General features: G+C 42.1%; 1 protein-coding gene across 1 annotated transcript in view; it reads left to right on the top strand.

Moving 5' to 3' along the window:
• The window catches only part of MAF (MAF bZIP transcription factor), a 245,140-nt gene that overhangs the window by 22,375 nt on the left and 209,726 nt on the right, over positions 1-13,039 (top strand). The gene's annotated exons all lie outside the window — the stretch shown is intronic.

Here is a 13,039-nt window from a genome sequence, read left to right as displayed (position 1 = left end):
GCCATTTAAGCATCACTTACCATTTTTAATATAACTTTTAGTTTCCCTGTTTGAGATCAAGAGAGCTAATTTGTGAAATAAATATAATTCTAGATCTGATAGGGAAAGCACAAACAAGGTTTCTAATGCATTGCAATGCTGAAATGGAGATGAAATACATTCGTTTTTTGTTTGTTTTTAAGCACCATTTTGCAGTTGTTGAAATTCATGAATTTTGGAATTTAATTTAAACAAATAGAATCCCCCTTCCCCGTCCAGCAAAACACGTCTCCCTGATATTTAGATGTTGCTCTGCTACTATTTTGCACTGGCTTTACAGTACAATCCTGTGCCCTAGCCTTCCAGTTTTTCAGGGCTTTGTGGAGTTTGCTCAGGTGACTGACTTGTGGAAGTTGGATTGGGCCTTATATTTGGGATGTTTGGGGGAAATTGATGGTCACATGGGGGAGGCAGAAGCATCGAAGAGGTCAGACAGATAAATCAGAAGAAGTGCTGTAACTTTCACAAAAGAGCAGTTACAGCTACGCACAACAGTTTTGTTTTAAAAATAGAGATTTATTTAGATCTATCTGGGGTCAGCTTTCAATTCTGTGACCCTCATGCACACTGATGATGGAGGAACTAATCAACTTCTTGCTAGCAACAAGAAATCCCTGTGGACTCCACTCAGCATCTCATACGATTATATTCACAGACATATTCAGCATCACTCAGTCACACATTTGTGCAGTTTGCACAATGTATAGTTAAAGGTCCCCGGGACACAGGCTACTCTAAATTGGAGAGAAAGGAGGAATATGTATTTACATCTTTACATGCTTTTTAGAACACGTAGAGAATCCATTGGTAGCCCTGACTTTCTCTCTAGGGGACTGGATATAAAGCCTTTCTGATGGCATACTTAGTATGTGAAGCTGAGTCTTGTGGTCACCGTCCTGTTCCTGGTGCAGAGAGGTCCATATAGCAGATCACCACAGTTAGCACTGATTGGCAATCTCAGCAGAGAAGCCAAGAATTGGTCCAGATCAGTGTTTAGGCGCATTGGGAACCTTCCAGGAGAGAAAAAGATGGTGAATGAGGAGGAAGGGACATTTGGGCCCTATTCCAAATGCATTTTTCTCTATATTTAAGAGATGTTAAAACTTCCAGTACATTATCAGGAATATGGAATTGTCATGGCCTCCTAGATATTCTGTTCTCAGCCATCTGTATGTGTGAAAACCTTATCAATTAGTTTTGTGTACCCTTTTATTTCCTGCATTTGAATAGCAGAATTCCACGAACCTATCAAGATGCATGGATGATTGACCAGGAATGTTATAAACATTTTCTTTTAGCTTCTCTTCAAAACTTTGGGCCAATTCCTTAAGTTCTTCCACAGGCCACACTCCCATTGATTTCCTGTTATATGTAAGTATCGGGGCCCAGATTTAATTGAAGGCAATGGCGTGGCTCCTGCAAACACCAGGTTTGAAGCTGTATATATTGACCACAAATGAAATAATGGGATGGAGGGAAGAAACCAACCCGTACACAATTGTTTGAGTAGGAGGGGGAGGTTTGGCCAGTGAAACGAACTATTTCTCTTGTGAATGCTGCCATGGAGATGCGGATGTGACCTTTTTATTTAAGATCTTGTCTGAAGAATCCACATACAGTAAACTGCATGGAACTAAATTTACCCCATGAGAAGGGCTAATATGACACTGCCAGGAGTTGAAATGGGGTTTCCTAGAGTCTAGGCACCCCTAACTTTTATTGTTACTTTGCCTCTTTTCGGGGGGGGGGGGTGCAGAGACTGAGACACAGGGAGAGGGGGAACTTGCCCAAGGTCACCAATAGCACAACAGCCATTAGATGTCCAGAAAGTGCCATCACATATGGTAACTGTGAAGCCAACAGAGCATCCTCAGTGAGGCCCAATGCTATACACCTACTATATTTCAGCAGTTTCTTTCTGTTCAAGTTTCCTGGGTCTGATTGTCCCAGCCAATGCATGGGATGCTGGCGAGAAGTGGAGTGCAAGTTGCACCAACAGCCTTGCAAGCTGCAGCAAGTGCACCAAAGCTCTGTAGTACTTCTAGTGACGATGGAGCACCTTGGTGTGCTGCAAGCACTGCATCCAGAGAATGAATGGCTGTGGGAAAATTGGTGTGATTGATAGGGAGGAGTGATCCAGGCAGAGATCCAGTACACATGCAACAATCTAGCATAGAGATGGTGCCTGAAGCAGCTGTGAATTGCACCTATTGGGAGGTCCATCTGATTGAAAAGTAGCCAACATAATGGGATACTGTGGCCACGGAATATGCAACAGTGAAAAGGCATCTTTGCTTGTCCTTTCAGTAGCCAGCATCAGTTAGCTGCTGCAGAGGGTCTGGGGATTGTTGCCAGGTCCTGGATGTGGACATTGGGGAATTTGCATGTGCATAGCACTGTGTTGGGGAAGTTCACATTTCAGGGGAGAAAAGTCCATCCCACCCTCATTACAAACATCTGTGATGCCGTCTCGCTCACTTCATCCAGTATTCCAATTCCTATGTGAAGAGTGGCCCATTTCTTTTAGAACACAGTTTGGGACAGTCATATAAAATGACTCTGTCAGAGATCTGACTTGATAAGATATCACATTTATATGGTGATTCCCACACAAAATGCTTTATAAACTAGGCATCTCTGGGGTAGGAGAGTAGCATCTAACCCAGGGGTCGGCAACCTTTCAGAAGTGGTGTGCTGAGTCTTCATTTATTCACTCTGATTTAAGGTTTCGCGTGCCAGTAATACATATTAATGTTTTTAGAAGGTCTCTTTCTATAAGTCTATAATATATAACTAAACTATTGTTGTATGTAAAGTAAATTAGGTTTTTAAAATGTTTAAGAAGCTTCATTTAAAATTAAATTAAAATGCAGAGCCCCCCGGACCGGTGGCCAGGACCTGGGCAGTGTGAGTGCCACTGAAAATCAGCTCGTGTGCCGCCTTCGGCACGCGTGCCATAGGTTGCCTACCCCTGATCTAACCAGTACACAAGATACTGAGCAACAGGAAATAGTAGCCATGGTGTTTAAGATTGCAGCCAGAAGCTCCAGGTGCAGAAAGCTTCTAGGAGACCAGTTTATGTAGATGAGGAGGATGTAAAGCTAAATTGACCTTGCAGGGACTTAAGCCAGTGGTTCATATTTGAGCTGCAGCTGCAGCAGAGGTGAAAATCTATGTTTCCTTCTCTAAGCCCCCTAAAGAACAGAGTTTTAGTAACCAGTTTTTATTGGAAAAAAGAAGAAAAACGTATAATCTTCTTTACAGTAGTTCATTTTGTTTTCCAGAGTGATTAATGAATTAAAGATGCAGTGTATTTATATTATAGCCTGATTACCATTGTGCAATAAATCTAAAGAACAGTATCTGCCAATATGATAAGGCTAGCAGGATTTTTTTTAAGCTTCACTTTCAGCTATTAAAATTTTGGAATAAAATTTATTCTGGCTGTTATGCCACTATCCTTTTGAAACCATACCACGAGGAAATAAGCTGTACAAATGGATGGTGTAAGTATATTATGGGGACATTTTACTTTTGCGATGGAAACAGAACGGTATGTAAGACTCAGCTGGAGTATTGTGGCCACTTCTGGGTGCCACACCGTAGGAAAGATGTGGATAATTAGAAAGTCTGGAGGAGAGCAACAAAAATGATAGAAAATCTGACCTATGAGGAAAGGTTAAAAAAACTGAGCATACTTAGTCCTGAGAAAAAACGACTGAGGGGGAATCGAATAAGTCTTCAAATATGTTAAGGACTGTTTGAAAGAGGACTATGATCAGTTGTTCTCCATGTCCACTGAAGGTAGGATAAGAAGTAATGGGCAGATTTAGGTTAGATATTAGGAGAAACTATCTAATTATAAGCACTGGAATAGTCTTCCAGCTGAGATCCCCATCATTGGAGATTTTTAAGAGCAGATTGGACAAATACCTGTCAGGGATGGTGTTCTTGGTCCTGCCTCAATCCAGGGGCTGGACTTGATGACTTCTCAAGGTCCCTTCCAGCCCAACATTTCTCTGAGTCCATGATCAGCATTAAAATGGAAATGGAGTTGAGGGGAAAATAATGACCCAGTTTTAGCTGTAACATTTCAGCAGAATTTTTTTTTAAATATCAGGAATGAAACCCCAGTTAAATAAATGTGTGATACTTGCCATAGTGCTTCAAGCTCTGCTTTTGTCAGGCCAGCCGAGCTCCATGTAGCCTGATTAATGCCTGGATGGGAGACCCGCAAGTTGGTGTAAGAAGTGTTGTTTGTGAGTCCTTAGATGGCAGGCTTTTCTTTGAATCAGCTAAACTGATGCTCCAACAGGGGGCTGCTGCTGTGGTGCTGAACTGAGGTCCTGAACACTTGTGATTATTAAAGATCCAATGGAATTATGGGTGTTACCCTTATGTCCAGGCTAAATTCCACTAGATAGCTTCAAATTAATATAATATTCTTTGCCATTCCCCACCCTCACACTCCACACACACATGCACCTGCACATAGACCTCAGGAGTGGTTGCATTTTGGTGGCAAAGAAAGAGGTTATGGTAGATATCAGGCCAAATTCTGAGGAAAGCTTCATCCTTGTGGAGTCAGCAAAACCCAAAGGAGCACATCTGCCAAAGCACAGTAATGTCCATTTGTCCTACTGTTTACCCACCAATGAGAATCTCCACGTCTCTTACACAACAGGTTGGGTCTAATACAGAAAGGAAACTTGGTCAGAGGCTGTGTGACTATCTCATGCCCCAGTCATTGGAAAACTTGCCTGCTGTCCCCTAAATAAATGTAACGACTACTCTTGAGACAGGCGTGAAGATGGTGATGCCTTGTATTTTGAGGAACACTGAACAACAGAACGGGAAGATAGGGAATCAGGGGAGCTCCTGTGATGGATTTGCCTGACCCGCCTCCTGCAGCTTCTAAAACCTGGGTCAGACTCCAGGAAGAACAGCTGGGAAGCCACCTGACTTCATTAGTTACTGGGAATTCCCCTTGTGTAAGAGGAGTCCTTAGTAATGTAGAGCCAGTGTAGTGCTTCAGCCACCCCTTCCATCTCAACCCTGAGACTCTGACTCTTTCTAGCTGCTGGAAAACCCCTTTGGGGCCATAGGCAGTCAGAGCCTTCAGCCTGCTTTAACTTACCCTGGGGAAACAACTAATCCCAAGCTGGCCCCAAAATCGAGAGACTACAAGTGTGGCGTACGGCCACCTTTACCTCTGCCTCCCACTCCTGAGCCATGCTGAGTGGTGCTCAGAATCTGGGCCACTGCCTTTTCTTGGGCATCTGTGGCTTTATTCACTTGAATAGCTTTTTTCATTTTCATTGAGACTGCTCACACGAATAAAGCAAACAGGGGCTTGCAGAATTAGCTGGTGCTAATTTTTAAGTGGATAATATCTCTAGTATCTTTTTGAGCTGTGCTTTGGCCTGTAGGAATCCAAATGGGGCGTGCTGCTTGGAAACAGATGTTGGATGAAAGTTTCTCCAAAACGGTATAATTATTTTTTATTATAATATTACACCAAGAATGAACCTCACTGGCCCTGCCGAGCCTGATCCAAAGCCCAGTGGAGTTGAGCTCTGTTGGGAGCCTTTCCATTGACTGCAGAGGGGTTTGGAGCGGGATCCCCCAGGAACATCTCTTTCTCATATCCTGGTAAGATATGAGAAAGCGGGGGAGGGATAGCTCAGTGGTTTGAGCATTGGCCTGCTAAACCCAGGGTTGTGAGTTCAATCCTTGAGGGGGCCACTTGGGGATCTGGGGAAAAATCAGTACTTGGTCCTGCTAGTGAAGGCAGGGGGCTGGACTCGATGACTTTTCAAGGTCCCTTCCAGTTCTAGGAGATGGGATATCTCCATTAAAAAAAAAAAAAAAAGATACCCTAAGGGGACAAACTCAGCCATATTCTCTGAAACCCCTGTACCATTTTCCTCTTATACAACTTCCCCTCACTTCCATCCCACAGGGGCCACAGCATTTGTCCAGTGGCTGTGGTTGTATTTCTCTCTGGTGTTCTGTGTAGGCTTGGGTGGAGGTGGCCACTTGTGGTTGATATTAAGTGATTCCACCTCCCACACCACATATAGTGGGATCCTGTTGGTCTGTAAAGCACCGAAGCATTGCTTACTGCATCTACACTATTTGAAGGGGAGGAGGGAATTCTACTCATCTCTTCAAAACGGCAAGGATATCAGCCAAGAACAGCACAGGCTGTTAGTTTATTTTCAGACTGTTGTGTATCTTTGCCTGATTTGAAGTCCCTGGACTGCAGGACTCTTGGCAGTTTTTTCCCCCTCTCCCTCTTTCTTCAAGCTGTTTTGAAGGCTGCTTTCAAGCCCACAGGGTAATAAGGAAAAGGGTCTCTATCTGGTTATGAATTATTTCTTTCAAAAATGACATTACCTGGCACAGTCAAGCACTGTTAAAAAAAATCACTCTAGTTTTTGGGCAGGCTTTCAAGAGCTCACATGCTGCTTCCCCAGGTATGTCAGGCCTCTTGAAAATAAATCAGCATGTTTCAGAGAGGAGATAGATATGTATATTCAAATAGACATTGCACTTGGAATTGGAGGCTCTGGTTCTTACATGGAATCCTTGGTTAATATCCTCATTAAGAACTCTGCCTTGCCACTGTTTTTACGAAGATCCAGTCATTTACTTTTAAAGTAAATTAAAGCAAATTTCTCAGCGGTGACAAGTCAGTAAAACAACGGAAGGCTCAAGTTTTTCAATCATCTGACATCTGTTCCTTGTTTCTGCTGTAGATCTAAATGCTCTGTGCACCGTGACAGGTGAGCTGAAAGGGAGCTCCAGCTGAATCTGTGTTTGGTTTTTTAATATACTGTATACACTACGCCTTTTCTAAAAGTGTAATTTTAAAGATTCCTGTGGCAACAAATTGAGAGCTTAATTGACACAAAAGCTTGACAGTTCAAGCTTAAAATCGACAGTTTGATTATGTGTTTTGTTGCTAGAAATGTGGAAAGCTATTCCAAAATAACTCAAGTGGTGAACCAAACTGATCATCCACTTCTTGATACCCCAGTCAGCTCATACTTTATACCCTCACCTTTTGTGCAAGCCACCCACTCCATTAAAAAATACCCTGGAAGGGAAGGGTAGGGGATTCACAACATTTTTGTGCAAGGGTGGGAACTAGGTTGTTCTAAAATCTTACCCAAACCACTTTCACAGTAGGCTCATGCTCAACATGTTTGTCTTGCAACATTGGGCGGTGGTCTCAGAAAAAGCAACTAGGTGAAAAACAACATATTAGGGCTATGTGGTATTTAAACATGTGTGGGATACAAAATGGTGATTGATTTATTTTGAACTTTTGGATGATTTATGGATCTCTGGGTCTGAGTGTTGGCTTCCTGCTGTGTCAAGCATTACTGTGTGGATTTGCTTTGTGTGGGGAACAGAAAAGAGAGGGGGGAAGTTCTGTTGAGAAAGCTGGAAGGGGCTGAAGAATTTTCACTCCGGGCAGAGAGTTCTAAAGAAAAGGGATCTGCCATCTATGTTTTTTGTTAAGAGCACTCTTCAGCTTAACCTGTCTAATACTGATTTTTTGAGTGGTAGGGACGGACAGCGAGATGCTGCTGGAGGTATTGGAGATGAAATTTGAAGAGTTTTGCGTCACTTTAGAACTGTAAATAAAAACTAGGGATGTTTAAACTTCCCAAAGAGTTCAGGTGCATACCAATGTTTATCTGAACTATTCCAACCTTTCGGCATCTGCCCCACCCTTAATGGGAGTTGATCCTTCCTGCCCACAGGATACCTCTCTCTTCAGATTTGGACTTCCTTTTTACCATGTGTTGTATTCTTCAGACCCTTCAAGTCCAACCCACCCAGCACCTTTGTGGGGTAGTTGACTAGCCCACTTCATTCTCTCAGATCTTCAGGGGGTGTGGAGGGGTGACTAGTGGGCCTGCTCTCTGCTCTGAGTTTTAGAGGAATCCAGCAATTAGGACCAAATTCAATGTGCCAGCTTGAGGGAAGCAGGCAGCATATCCTTCTGAATCAGGGCCCAGAAATTCCCTGCTGCATGCTTTTGTGGCTCCACTGGCTTTTGTAATACTTAGGAACATAGACGCCTCAGAGTTCACTGAGCCGTTCACAAAGCTGGGTTCCCTCCTGAGAGCTAATCTTATAATGATACCACACATCAGAGCAAGGTTTGGAAGGACAAATGAAATGGTGGCATCTAGGCCCTCTGAAGAAATCTCTCTTAGGCATTTCTGTGGTGCTTTTGCACTGTATACTTGAGCACTGGAAGTATTGTTTTAAATACATTTTTTCCCTATTCATCTTTTTAATGCAAAATTGTTTTGAGTTTACCAAAGAGGCAGATGAGTCACACTCCTAAAATGCTGCCTTGAAGAAAGGGGAGTGTTTTGCTTAATGTTTTACCATTTGGAAGAGGGGGAATTCAGTCAGCTTCTGTGTCATGGGACACAGTCCAAAGCACACGAGATTCTTTGCATTGATTTTGGTGGGTTCTGGAGCAGGTCCTCATTTAATGTTGTTACCAACGTAGGCAAACCCCTGGATCATATGTCAAAGACAATGTGCTGAAGCACCTTTATCACAGTGGTGTTTCCTGGGCAAGATCTGACTCTTAGTTGACTGCATTTAGTGCAGAAAAGGAGCCTCCTGCCCTAAAAGTGGCTCAGGGTTATAGAAGCAGAATGATGCAGGACCTGCCTGGATCATCATTGCCCCTTCTCCTTCCAGGAGGTCAGATGCACTGAGAGGTCACCTCTTTTAAAGCAGCTCATTTCAAATTTAAAGGGGACTCTTTATAAGTGTTATGACTGTTGAGAAGCATAGTTTCAACCAAGCAGCCCTGCAGTGCAGGACCAACTTCCTTCAGCATATGCTAATAAACACAGGCAAATAGGAAAAAAATGCTAAACTGTGGGTGAATCAACTTTAACGGGGTGGTTCATGTGCAGGTGAGGACAGAGATGCTGATTGTCCCCTCCATAGAGAAACCCATAGGAAATGTCTCAGAAGATGGAGGATCCCCTAAATTGTACTGTCAGAGATACAGGGGCTTCCTCTGAAATCTAGCAGAGCTCCTCAGGCCTGAACACTGGCTCCAGCCCATGGCGGCCCTCTGTCTTCTCAGCAGCACAGCTCCATTAGAGTTGCGCCACTAGGGCCTTCTCCTGGCTGCAGTTGGTCCAGGAGCTGAAGCTTGGCATTCTTGACTGTATTATCTTGTTTGACTAATTTTGCAGGACCAGAGTAGGGGAGAATTTGTTTCCCCTGACTTGTCCATTCCCTGCCCAAGCCTGATGAGTCTTCTCCTGCTTCTCCCAGGGTGGACTCTGCATGGAGCTGCAGTGTCAGGACAGGGAGGGTTAGTGCTGTGGAGATGTCTGGGTCCCTCTTCTGTGTGGAAGTGGAGAGATCTGCATATGGCAGTTCCCCTCCTGGTGTGGCTCTACGAGACATGATTTGCCTACAGAAGTCCACTGAAGTGTGAAAAGAGAGGTGCAGATTATTTATCAGTTATAATCTCATATCCCAGATGATTTGGGTCATGGTTATTTAAGTGACCAGCAGTGATTTCCGTGAGTGTTGTGGGCACGTATTCATGTCAAGAATGACGGAGCTACTCTCTCCTGTCGCAAGTTGAGCCTTGCTAAAACCCTAACTACATTTCAGTATAATTAACTTCTGATATGTGACCTGATAACTGTGTGACCTTTGCCTCAGGGAAATGGAGTCCAATAAGAAACAGAAATCCCTCTAAGAGTATCATCCCCACAAAGCAACACTCTTAATTTTCTGATAAAAAAAATTGTTAAAAACTTCTACAAGAAAATTCAAACCAGGAGGGCTGCACAGGCCCCACGCACCAGCTACCAAGGACAATGCAAAAGGAGTTTTATGTTTTCCCTTTCTTGTCTTGTCCCTCCTATGTTTGTCTTACCTTTTGCAGACTTTGGTCCTGTGAATTTGTAGTCTTGCCTCTTTGTATGTATCAGTGCCTTTTGGCTGCAGTGCCAAAAGTCTGACCTCTCCGCAATAAAAAAGGACTTGTTGGGGGAAAGAAAAAGAAAAATAGAACAATTGTGAAGAACCAAATATTTTGGCTAAGAAATGAGCCCCAAAAATTTGGATGCTATGTCTGTTTATTGCAAACCTTTAGTACAAAAGGTCACAGATATAGATATTGGAAGAGTCTGTTTCTTTACATTTCGCTTACTGTCACGCAAAGTGCATACGCCTCTGTATCTCTCTGCAAATTCCTTGCTTTTATGGCTAGCAGCATAGATAGACGGAAACCATGTAAATATCCTTAGAGAACACCAGGGATCTCTGCATGTTGTTGTTGTTTTTTTCTTCTTTTAAGACCTGATCCAACTCCCACTGAGGTCAATGGGAAGGCTCCCTTTGGATTCCATGGGAGTTGGCCTAGGTCCTTAATGAATACATGATATGGGCATATTAGGACATGGTATGAATGTTATTTATGTTGGACCTGATCCTGTGATTTGCTGATGTCCTGCCGGGTGACAAAGTGCCATCAATTCCCACTGGAGTAGTGGGAGTTTAGGATGCTGAGTCCCTTCTGGGAAATGCTCATCACTGTGCAGGACAGAGCTCTTTAATCTTAGGTACCATTCAGATATCTAATGCAGAAACACACAGAGCCACATGTTATTGCTTGAATTCCCGAGTCATATAGTTTACCCAGAGAAGATTTAGATCATGCCCAAAAGCAGATGGGAAGTAATAATGCTTTGCACTTCCTGGGCGCCTTTTATCTTTCCAAATATTAATCAATTAGGCTTCAAAACACCCCTGAGAGGCAGGTGAGGGATGGATGGCTATGGATCATTTCACCAACCAGTAGAATGCAGCAGCTGTTTAACAGTGTAGTTCAACATCTCCCATCAGTTTGGGGCAGTTTAGGAAGTGAATAATACTCCTATATCATGTTGAGGATGCAGGGGGAATTTAGCAAGGCAGAATTTAATTACCTCAGCTGGAGTCTGGCCAAGGGCTGCCACCCCTTCCTTTTATTAAATTTGCCATGGGATCTAAAACTCCCTCAGCTGCGCATCTCATTGTAAAGATAGCCTGTCCAGAAGCACCATCCCCCATAATACCATGCTGGGTCTTTGGCTCAGAGCTGACTCGGGGGAAGAGTACTACTTACTGACTCTCTTAGAGGGCCCTCATTTAAGAATTGATCTGGCCTGACCTGGTTGTCTGGTGAGATCTTACGGGATCACACCACAAGTGAGTACCAACATGCAGTCAGGAAAAATGGATCTTTGCTTCATAACAGTGGGATGATGTTAGCATTGCTTAGTTGGTAGCATTCTCACCTCTACACCAGCAGGTCTTGGGTCTCGCTGCTCCAAGGGTGCTTGGGATCATACCAGCTCTGACACTACAATGCAGTACTGAGCAGGAGAATTCAGCATGAGAGTTGTGGTCATTAAAAGGAGTCCCATCACTCCAGGGGGATGCTAAAGTTCTCTGTGCGTTTTTGCATAAGAACAATTCCATTGTAGTTCCCAGTGTTCCTTCTGTTAAAAAGAAAACAAGCAAATATGTTATACGGTCTCAAACTCCCACTGACTTCAATGGGTGCAGGATTGGGTCCAGAGAGTTCATTTCTGTTGTTCGGTGTATCATGGATGCCTTGTTTACCGAAACAATCACTTTGGTACTGGTTATCTTGTTCATTAAGGTAAAGCTCTATACCTTATGTCAAGATCTCATCGTGTGTCTTTAGAGCAAAAGCAGTGGTATAAACCCAGTTCCCTTCTGTTGATTATTTTCTGATGCATATGTAATTCTAGAGTACAAAAATGTTAAATCTAATCTAAAATTTTATCTAGTTGGTGTTAATACCTTATAATCTATTAATTCTCTTTTAAATCATCACCATGTGCAATTTATTATAAAACTATACTTACTGTTTTTTATGTCTACTGTAAATGGTTGTTTCATCTGATTCAGATTATATTAATATATAATAGGGACTAGCTCCAGATAGAAAAGAAAAATGATTGATCAAGAAAGTTTTGGAGTTAAGACTTTAAAGATCCATATTAGATCTATATGTGATATTTAGAAATAGATTTGAAAGGACTTATGTGATGTGCTTTAATCAAATCTTGAAAAGAAATTGGCCAATAAATCAAATCTTGAAAAGAAATTGACCAGTAAATCAAATCTGGAAATTAAAGTGACAGATAAATCAAATCTAACAAAGAAAACAACCAATATATCAAATTAATGATCTGTTTATTAAAATAAAGAATTACTTTGTATATGACTCTAATTCTGTGTGCTACAATCATGTTAATTAAGTGCTTGAAATCCTTCAATAACAAACTATGTGTATATAGAGGCGGACATATGCACATATACATAGTAAATATACATATCTATTTGCTATTTTGGACATACACATATATATGTACAGCATATATTTACTTAAATCTATTAGATGTGTCTAAATATGAAAGCCCATCATTTCAATATTTGTATGTTACCAGAATAGAACAGTTTATGATTCCAACCTTTATAAAATGGCAATTGCTACTACAACCCAGATATATCTTGTCCTGAAAGCTTCTTGCTTTTATTTTTATTTTTATTTTTTTATTCTAATTACATATCGGCAACAACACAAACTTCTTTGGCTAATTCACAGAATTTGATAGACAGCTTGGGCCCAAAGCATATTTTCAAGATCAAGACTATAAAAATCCCACTATGAAAAAAATCATCATTTGCCTCACTGACTTTGATCTACATCTATGTTACAGAGCCATGAAATTTAAAATAAGATGACCTAAATTGTCCTGTAATAATGTGGGCATGGACGTGTACTCGTGGTGGCAGAGCTTCTCTGTCACTGTACCAAATGAAATCTAGTTTTTAGTGCCAATCAGTTAGGCATCGTTAACCCTTTGAGAGTGTTATTAGCATTCCCACACAGCTTTTCATCATGTAACAAATGTTT

Source organism: Chrysemys picta, chromosome 14 (assembly GCF_011386835.1).
Source record: "Chrysemys picta bellii isolate R12L10 chromosome 14, ASM1138683v2, whole genome shotgun sequence".
Taxonomy (NCBI): Eukaryota; Metazoa; Chordata; order Testudines; family Emydidae; genus Chrysemys; species Chrysemys picta.
Note: the sequence above shows the minus strand (reverse complement) of the source record. Positions and strands in the feature narration are given on the sequence as shown.